Source organism: Acomys minous, assembly GCF_964271855.1.
Source record: "Acomys minous genome assembly, chromosome: 14".
NCBI classification, from domain to species: domain Eukaryota; kingdom Metazoa; phylum Chordata; class Mammalia; order Rodentia; family Muridae; genus Acomys; species Acomys minous.
Genome location: NC_140496.1, coordinates 35,860,368 through 35,869,391, shown reverse-complemented (window position 1 = coordinate 35,869,391; position 9,024 = coordinate 35,860,368). Strand labels below are relative to the sequence as shown.

General features: G+C 46.6%; 1 long non-coding RNA gene across 2 annotated transcripts; it reads right to left on the bottom strand.

The window, feature by feature from the left end:
* Positions 1–946: 946 nt before the first annotated feature.
* On the bottom strand, positions 947–8,802 carry LOC311583873. Of its 2 annotated transcripts, none has more exons than XR_014774697.1 (3): positions 8,635–8,802; positions 1,721–3,045; positions 947–1,014 (listed from the first exon to the last, which is right to left on the bottom strand). It is a non-coding gene; the product is annotated as an uncharacterized lncRNA (long non-coding RNA). The 2 variants fall into 2 exon arrangements; XR_014774698.1 differs by lacking the exon at positions 8,635–8,802 and adding an exon at positions 6,512–6,593.
* Positions 8,803–9,024: the final 222 nt, after the last annotated feature.

Below are 9,024 nucleotides of genomic sequence, written 5' to 3'. Positions count from 1 at the left end.
AAGTCTCCCAGCCTCTCAGATGCTGTGTCTTTGCCCCAGAGGCAGGCCCTGGGACAAATGTGTGTCTCCTATTAGCCACTCTTGATCTGTGTGAGCATATCCATGGATGTCTCAGTCTCTGTCTCCCTTTAAGATTCCCACAGGAGCATGTTGTGCAGGATCTTTTTATAAATGGCGCATTAAAGTACAGGAGTCGTTCTGGAAAGGCTTGTAAAGAGTCCACCTATTTGTCCATCAATGAGAATGCTAGTTCCCCGTGGAACCATGTTTTCACACTCCTACTGTTGCAGAAGTGGGCATGTCTTGGCAGCTGGGTCCTTATATCGCACAAGATGAATAGCTGCGTAAAATTGGTCATTACTTTCTCCTCTAGTAGCTTGGTGTCTTAGTCAGAGTTTCTAAGGCTGTGAGGAAACACCATGACCAAAAGCAAGTTGGGGAGGAAAGGGTTTATTTGGCTTTTTCTCCCATATCACAGTTCAATACTGAGAGGAGTCAGGACAGGAACTCAAACAGGAAAGGGACCTGGAGGCAGAAGTTAATGCAGGGGCCACGACAGAGCATTGCTTGCTGGTTTGCTCCTTGTGGCATGCTCCACCTGCTTCTTTATAGAACCCAAGGAGGAAAACACAAATACTTAATATGTAGTGGAGTACATCCATTGCCCACACTCAAAAGTACAGTTGCTGGGCCAAAGGGCATGAGCATGCTCAACTTGACAGTTCTGGACCATTTACTAGGCAGAGATTACACCAATGTAGGTTCCCCACTAGTCTCCAGAGGCACCCACCTCCAAAAATACTTACCACCGCCATGCTTAAATGAGTGCTTTGTTCTCTCTTTGTCAGACTGGTTAGCACACCCCACTTTTGGTGTGGTTTGCATTTTGCTCATTCTCAATGGAGTTGAACATCTTTGGGGCATCTAGAAAGCTTATATTTCTTGTCCTGTAGACTGTCTGGTCGTGGGATTTGATGAGAAGAGATGTCCAAAGCACAGCATTTGGGGAACCTTCTGGAATGAGGCAAGAATTTGAAAGGCAGTGTATATTAATATTTCAAACCAATGACCTCCCCCTTGAGGGCTGACAGAACTGAGAAACATGCCAGCTTCTAGAACTTAGTGAAAGTGGGGTGAGGGCTGGAGAGTCCTTGGGGGCATGACAGGAAGTGGCTGCCAAAAGGGGTGACTGGTGGGGCCAGAAGCCAAGAGAAGAGATGCAGGGAGAAGGCTGGGCTCTCTGAGAACATGATCAAGGCCAGGATAGTCAAGGCTACACAGCGAAACCCTGTCTCGAAAAACAAAAGCAAAACCAACCAACCAACCAACCAAACAAACAAACAAACAAACAAACAAACAAAAACCAAAGAAACAGAGCTAGGACTTGGAGATGACCCTTGCTAGGCCCTTCATCCAAGCAAGAAGGAAAAGAATTAGATATACCGAGAGCAAGGAAGGAGAAATACCTGGTTTGGTGTTTTGAGACGGGAGTCGTGTATGTGGAATTTCTGGTAAGAATTCAAAAACACTGGATGGTTGGCCTGTGGGAAGGGTGAGACTGGGGGCAGGGAGAGGGGGAATGAAATCAGGCCAGGAGAAGGGTGGCTCTTACTGGGAAGAGGGACAAAGCTCATGCTACACCCAGAAGCCTTTCAGAAGGTGGGGCTTATGTGTAGTAAGTAGCTGTGTGGGAGGGGAATTTGTTGGTCTGGAGCCTTACCTCAAAAGGTAAGGCCGAGCTGTCCGCCCAGCAGGATGTGAGGCCCAGCGTTTGGAGCCAGGAGAAGGCATGAAACAGGCTTGCTTCTGAATGGGACTTTAGCCAGGGACCCCTGATGGCGGGGGCCCCAGGAGCTTCCATAAAGCTAGAGGTGTGCCTTCCATAGGTATTCTTCTCTGGGGACTTAATCAGGACACAGAGGGTTGGGGTGGCAGGGAGGGGATAAGTTTCAGATGTAAAGTTGTCCACGGTCTTGAAGTTATTCGTTTCTGAGATGATGAAAAGCCAAGCCACCCCTCCATTCTAAGCCTAAAAAAAAAAAAAAGTTGGGGAAGTGGCCAGACTGGAAAGCTGCCTTGCCGGGTCATGAAGGGAAGATTAGGGCTGAGGGGCCTGCTTTGTCCCCTCATCCATCTTCAGCCCAGACTCCCCAGCTCCTGCCTGTCAGGACAAACCACTGATCCCTACTGCGCCCAGCTTCCTGCCTCTGGGCAGCATGGGGGCCTAAGCACAGCTGCCAGCAAGTGATTTTAATAAGCGTCAAGTTCCCGCCTGCCCCATGTTCCTTTCTGGCTTCCTTCATGGAGCCTGGACGCAGCAGACCTCCAGCTCCCACTGAGCATGGGCCAGGGTTTCCCACGAAGCACACACACTTGTCCCAGGATGGGGTATGTCCTGGCACTGTGGGGGTTATGTCCACTAGCGTGTTGAGTTACTGCAACTACTTTGCCTAGATCCGGAACCCTTGCCTAGGAAATCCTACCAAAGGAGAGTTTGGAGCAGAGGCTTTTCCATGGATGTCATGTCTTGGCTATTTAAACTGTGGTGTCAACAAAATATCCTAATCCTAAGAAAATGCTTCTTTCTAAAGTGGAGGTGATTACAACTGTACTTGAAGGCAACCATGAAAAAGATGATGGGTGAAAAATTCAAATGAAAGAACAAATAAAATTGCGCTTCTATCAAAGTTTTTTGTTGTTGTTGTTGTTGGTTGGGTTTTTTGTTTGTTTGTTTTGTTTTGGGGGTGGTGGTTTGTTTTTGTTTTTGGTGTTTTGAGAAAGGGTTTCTCTGTGTAGCCTCGCAGGCCTCCAACTCAGAGATCCACCTGCCCCTGCCTCCAGAGGGCTGGAATTAAAGGCATGTGCCACCACCACTGGGCTGTCAAGGGTTATTTTCACCAGTCACTTTCCTCATTTCTGTGACTGAATACCCAACAGGAACAACTTAAGTGTTTATTCTGGCCCGTGGATTATGGAGGAATCCAGTCCATCCTGGTAAGGAGCCATGGAGTCACGTGCAGGAGAGGGCTGGTCACGTTGTATCTGCTGTTAGGAAACAGTGTGTCAATACAAAGCTACAAAGCAAGGAGAGACTTATAAAACCTCAAGTCCCGCTCCAAGTGACCCACGTCCACCAATGAGGAGCCTCCTCCTAAAGGTTCCACAATCTTCCAAAAATAATGCCATGAGCTAGGGACCAAGTGTGCAAACACGTGAGACTAAGGGGAGGCTATCCCCATACAAACCAGAACAAAATCTTTCCGTTCCCTGCTGTCTACCCATCATGCAGTCTCCTCTCATAGGTGTTCAATAAACATCTGAAGAACTGGAGAATGGATAGAGTAAACATATGCTCAGGTAAACCTACCTGTGTAATACTAGCTTTTATTTATTTATTTACTTTTTTCAAGACAGGGTTTCTCTGGGTAGCCCTGACTGTCTTAGAATTTGCTCTGTACACTCTGCAGAGTGCCTCAGCCTCCCAAGTGCTGGATTAAAGGTGTACGCCACCACCGACTGACAACACTAGCTATCTTTAAACAGTGCGTAACTTCTATTTCTCGCTGGTGATAAACAGTCTGGCCCTATTTTGTAGAAAGGAAAGCACGACTTGCTGAGCATCTCAGTGATGTTTTGGTGTTAAAATTTCCTGACAAAAGCAACCGAGGGAGGAAGAGTTTACCTTGTCTCATAGTTTGAGGTTACAGACAGTCATTGTAGGCGAAGTCACCATCAGGAGCTTGAGGAAACTAGCTACGTCCCATTCACAGTTAAGATGCGTGTTCAGCCTACACTCTCCTTTTTATACAGTACAGGATCACATCCTGGGGAATGGTACTACAACGTGGTGGGCAGGTCCTCCCAACTCACTTAATCTAATAAAGTCAGTACCCTACAGATTTCCCAAAGACTTCTCTCCCAGGTGATCCCAGATCTTATCACGTAGATGCTTGAGATTAACCATCGCAAGACCATGCCTTGTCAACAAGGAACCCCAACCTATCACTTTAAATCATGGCATTTTACCTCTTGTCCCCATAGTTATTTGTTTGTTTTGGGGTTTATTTCTAACCATACTGATAATTTAAAAGCCTAAAGTCCAAGTCCCTTTTGAGGCTTGAGGCAAATCTCTTAACCACGAGGTCCTATAAAATCAAGAACAACTTCCATCACACAACGGCACATATTAAACACTCCTGTTTTTAAAGGGGAGCATCTGAGCATAGCAAGGAATGATCAGAGCAAAGTACTACTGAATCCTAGAAGGAAAACACCAAATCCTGAAGTTCCATGTCCCGCATCTGGGACTCATATTATAATCATCTGGGCTCTAAAGATTTTGAGCAGTCTCATTCCTTGATCTTTGTCACCTGCCATGCATGTAGTCTCTTAGGGGAATTCCATTCCATACCTTCAGCTTTCCTCAGTGGCTATCTCATAGTCCTGGCATCTCTAGCAGCCTAGGATCTCCACTGCAACTCAGGTTTTACCTTGACAGCTTTACACAGCGGGCCTTTCGGGGCCTCCTTGCAGAGGCTCTGGACCCTGCCACTCATTGTTCTGCCTGAGCTGCTCACTGAAGCAAGACTTCGTGACCCTTGCTATCTTGTGCTTTGCGTGGCTCCACAACCAGTACCGTGTGAACCACATAGCCAGGGAAATCTTCCATATCAGGTTGACATCTGAGAGAGCCCATCACAGTGAGGGCTGGCTTCTTTGTGTCCTACCTTGTACGTAGTGGCTTTGAGATTTGAACTCGCAACATTTCTGCTTCCGGAAGTTATGTTCTTGACTAGGATACTGTAACAGCAGAGGCACTGACGTTAAAAAGTTCCATGACTGCCCTGGGCTGAAATCAGGTCATGTGTTGGGGCTGGGAGAGCATTATTCCAGGGATTTAGGGGCAGATTCATGAAAACATTAATAAGCAGGAACTGGGTGAATAAATGAAAGGCTTTCTGTTCTGGAGCTTAGGCTCTAGTATGGGTGTCTGGAGCCAGCATGATGTTGTCCAGTGCACCCATCCCACTAGTTGGACTAAACAGACTAAGTCACAAGGATGCCCTCCCTGCTGTCTCCTGGATTCAGGCGGCTTCGAACTTGAGTAGGGCTAGCTGATTTTCTTCTATATATTCTCTGGGAGTGATATCAGACGTGGGGAGACACTGGCAGAGGTCTGCCTTGTCTTTCTGACTCTTGATTCTTTGGAGCTGTATGCTACCTACCGAGGGTTCCCACCAGACAAGCTGAGCATCCCTTTGAGATCCCGCTCCAAACATAGGGCACAGGTCCTCTTGGGCGCAACCTGTTGCTTATTCTCCAGAGGACTGAGCGGTGGAAGAAGGCAGGGAACAGTGAGTCTGAGAGCCTGACCCCCTCAGCTCTCTTGGACCCTTTAGTCAGTAGAAGGTGTCCTGTGAAGGTGAGGGGCTTGCCCTAGGGAGAACCTAGGGAGCTGCCATCTGAACTTGGGGCTGTGCCCACTTGGGAATGAAAATGACGGTCCCACTCGAGGCCCCTCTCAGGGACTCTGCTGGCTGCTGCCTCCTCGTTCTAATAAATTAAATCTGTTATATCATTGCTGTTATAGTCCTGAGACAGGCACTTCCAAGGCAGATTAGAAAGGAACTTAAGGGGATTAAAAGCTTCTCTTAGTGAAAAACAATGTTTCAGATGGGAAATCCATTTACCAATATGAATTCCAGCAGAAAAGCATGTTTTCTTTAATGCATTGCTACTGCTCGGAGAAACGGGGGGTTTCCCCCCTTGCTGCCCGCCCTCTGTTTTGCATAAGTTATAATGTGGATTCTGTTGAGCGTGGCAAGCCTTTCAAGGAGATTGATGGCTTCCATAAAGTTGCACGAAAACATTTCTCCTTTGTTCATGAGGGAAAAGAAAAGTGTCTAATGGATTTGGAGTGTTAAGAGAGTGTCGGTTTGCACTGTAAACCAGGAGAAGTCGGGGGCTAAATACCAGACACCAGAGGAAATGGATTAATTGAAAGTGGAAGCAGTCACTTCTCAGTTATCTACACGTGGCTTATCTGCTGTAAGTTTAAGAAAAAAAATAGGAAAGAAAGAAAGAAAGAAAGAAAGAAAGACTCTCCATGTTTCAGCTTTCTGTCTGGTTCCTCTCTCTACATTCCTGGGAACTGAAAGTCATTTTAATAACTTGGACCAATATAATTTGGAAGGCAATTCTGCTGCCACAGCTAAAAAAAAAAAAAAATTAGAGGGCAAGCCAAAAGATATGTAATTAATTTTTCCCCAGTGTCCTTAGGTTGGTATTCTCCAGTCCATTAGAAGTTTGACTTACGGGGCTGGAGAAATGGCTCAGTGGTTAAAAGCACTGTCTGCTCTTCCAAAGGACCCGGGTTCAATTCCCAGCAACCACATGGCAGCTTACAACTGTCTGTAACTCCAGTCCCTGGGGATCCAACACCCTCACACTAATGCCCATAAAATAAAATAATAAAAAAATATTTTTTAAAAAAGAAAGAAATTTGACTTACAGAAATACCAGGAGACAGCTCCCAAAGCCTACATTTAACTCTGCCAGGCACCAAATGCTTCCAGAAAGTGCCAGGCAACTCCAGCATCCTGGCCTGGTCAGTGTCAGGCTTGGGGCCATGGCCATCCCTCCAGGAGGAGCCTGGTGGCCTGCTGGGGCAGGCTAGTTACTGAGTGTTGACCTGCTCTGGGTGATTCTCAGGTATGCTTGGATGCTGCCCGGAAAAAGCCTGGGACCTTTTGTGCTCTCTGGATTTGGTATGTGTGTGCACGGATTCTTTTCCCTCTGCATTCCCCATGAAAGCTCAGGGCCCTTCAGAGGGCTCCTGGTGACTATGGGTCAGGACCCATTCGTTCATGCTATTTCAGGTCACAGAAGGGTTTCCAGGCAGATCTACAGCAATGGGCCAGAGTTATGGCTAAAAGACAAGGATTCAAGCCTCATCTTCCCCCCCCCCCACACACACCCCCACTTCCTTCCTCTTCTAGCTCCTCTCCCCTTTCTCTCCACTGAGGGAGGCTGAACCCCAGTTCCACCAGGTTTTCGGGTCTCTGCAGCAAACCTACTGGGACTTCTTTAAGAAGTGAGCGTGTGCTCTCACCAAAGCGCTCATCTCTAGGCTAAGCTCCAAGCCTCAGCCAAAGAGCTCTTCATGTCCCCACATGACCCTTCTTTACCTTCCCTCTTGTGCGCACTTTGGGACTGCCGCATGCCATAGGAGGATTTGTATCTGCTGGCAACCTGCAGATAACATCCCTGGCTTTCATGCCTGCTCAAGGAGAGTGCTTTCCTGCAGTTACGGGTGCTGACTAGGTGACAGGCGCAGTGTCACACACTTCATGTGGAATCCTCCATTTGAGCCGCCCTACAACTCTAGGAGCGAGGTATTGTTAATGTCCTACCTTACAGGAGAAGTTAAATTGCCCGGCCAAAGTCAGCCAGCTAACACGGGAAAGCAAGACTGGAGCCCAGGTGTCCTGGCTTTCTAGTCAGTGCTTTAACTACAGCACTGTGCAACCTGGATCTAATGTGACCTCCTCTTATGTGACGTCACACAACTGCTAGGTTTCTTGGTTTGCTTTTAAAAGAGTATTTTGGGTTGAAAAATGCCAGCCTGTGGCTTAGAATTGCCAGTTTTTCTAAGAGCATACAGATCCAGGTGAAAATAGTGGGCTGAAAAAGTTCATACTCATGTGGGAATCTCCTACACGTGCTGGCTGGCACCCCAGCCTTCTCCTCCTTTAAAAAGCCTGGTGCTAAAGTGTTGCTCAATTTTAATTATACCCCCAGCCCTTGCTGTCAGATGCCCTTCTGAAATTGTTTTAATTGAAGTTCCATGAATCCTGGTGAGTTCAGACGGAGTTCATCTCTAAGCCCATCCTGATTTCATTAAAGATTTGATCTTTCTTTTTTTCACCAATAAAACATTTATTATCGCTATCTGTCCCGTAACCGTTTTCTCTCCCTAAAGAGGAGGGAGGGAAAGCAGCCCCCATCTTCATGCCAATAAAAAGGAAGAATCATCTGTTGCTTTTTCTGGCCCGCAATAGCAGTGGCATGTTAAAATAATAATTAACTGATGTTCCTTTTAAATGAAGGCAGCCCCCAGTCAAGAGGACATTCCAGTCTGCAGGTGACTGCATAACAGCACGCACGGGGAACAATTGGCTTTTTGAATATTGATAATGTATGCATGCATGTGAGTTATGTGGATGTGTTTGTGCACTTGTGAGTGTGTGCGTGTGCTCATGTGCATATGAGTGAGTGAGTGTGTATGTGTGCATGTCTATGTATTTGTGTGTACACGATTATACACTCTGGAGCATATGTGCATGCGTATGATTGCATGCATACATTTGAGTACATCTGTGTATATGAGTGCGTGTGTGTGTGTGTGTGTGTGTGTGTGTGTGTGTGTGTGTGTAAGAGAGAGAGAGAGAGAGAGAGAGAGAGAGAGAGAACATGTGCACATGCGTGTATGTGTATGTGTGTGAGTGTGTCTATGGGTGCGTTTATTTGAGATGCCAAGGCTGTGGAGTATCTGATGTAGGGATGGCTTTTGAACACCCTCCCCGTGGGAACAAAGTTATAGAAGAATCAAGAAAAGTAGAAATAAGAGCTCACCTAATGTTGCGTGTTGGGCCCCTGCCTGTTACTTACAGCACCGTTGGTTGACCAGTCTCGGCTTCACACTCTGGAACACGGCTGTTCTCATTTCTGTCAGTCTTCTGGGAGTTCTTAGCCAGCCCACTGCCTACCTCTTGGTCTACAGATCTGAGTCACACTTGCGAGCGGTTTTTTTTTTTCCTTTTTTTTTTTTCTTTTTTAAGATCTCAGCAGCTGTTCCCTCCAGTTCTGTGTTTCAGGTATGTAATGTACTTAAAATGCACTAAATGACAGTTTATAATATCATTATCTACAGTTAAATATATTAGAACTTCAAAAATGTAAAGAAAGTGTAGCCACATGTGGAAATGGCCTATCCCATGGCCTTTTAACCTTCTCTCTCGAAGT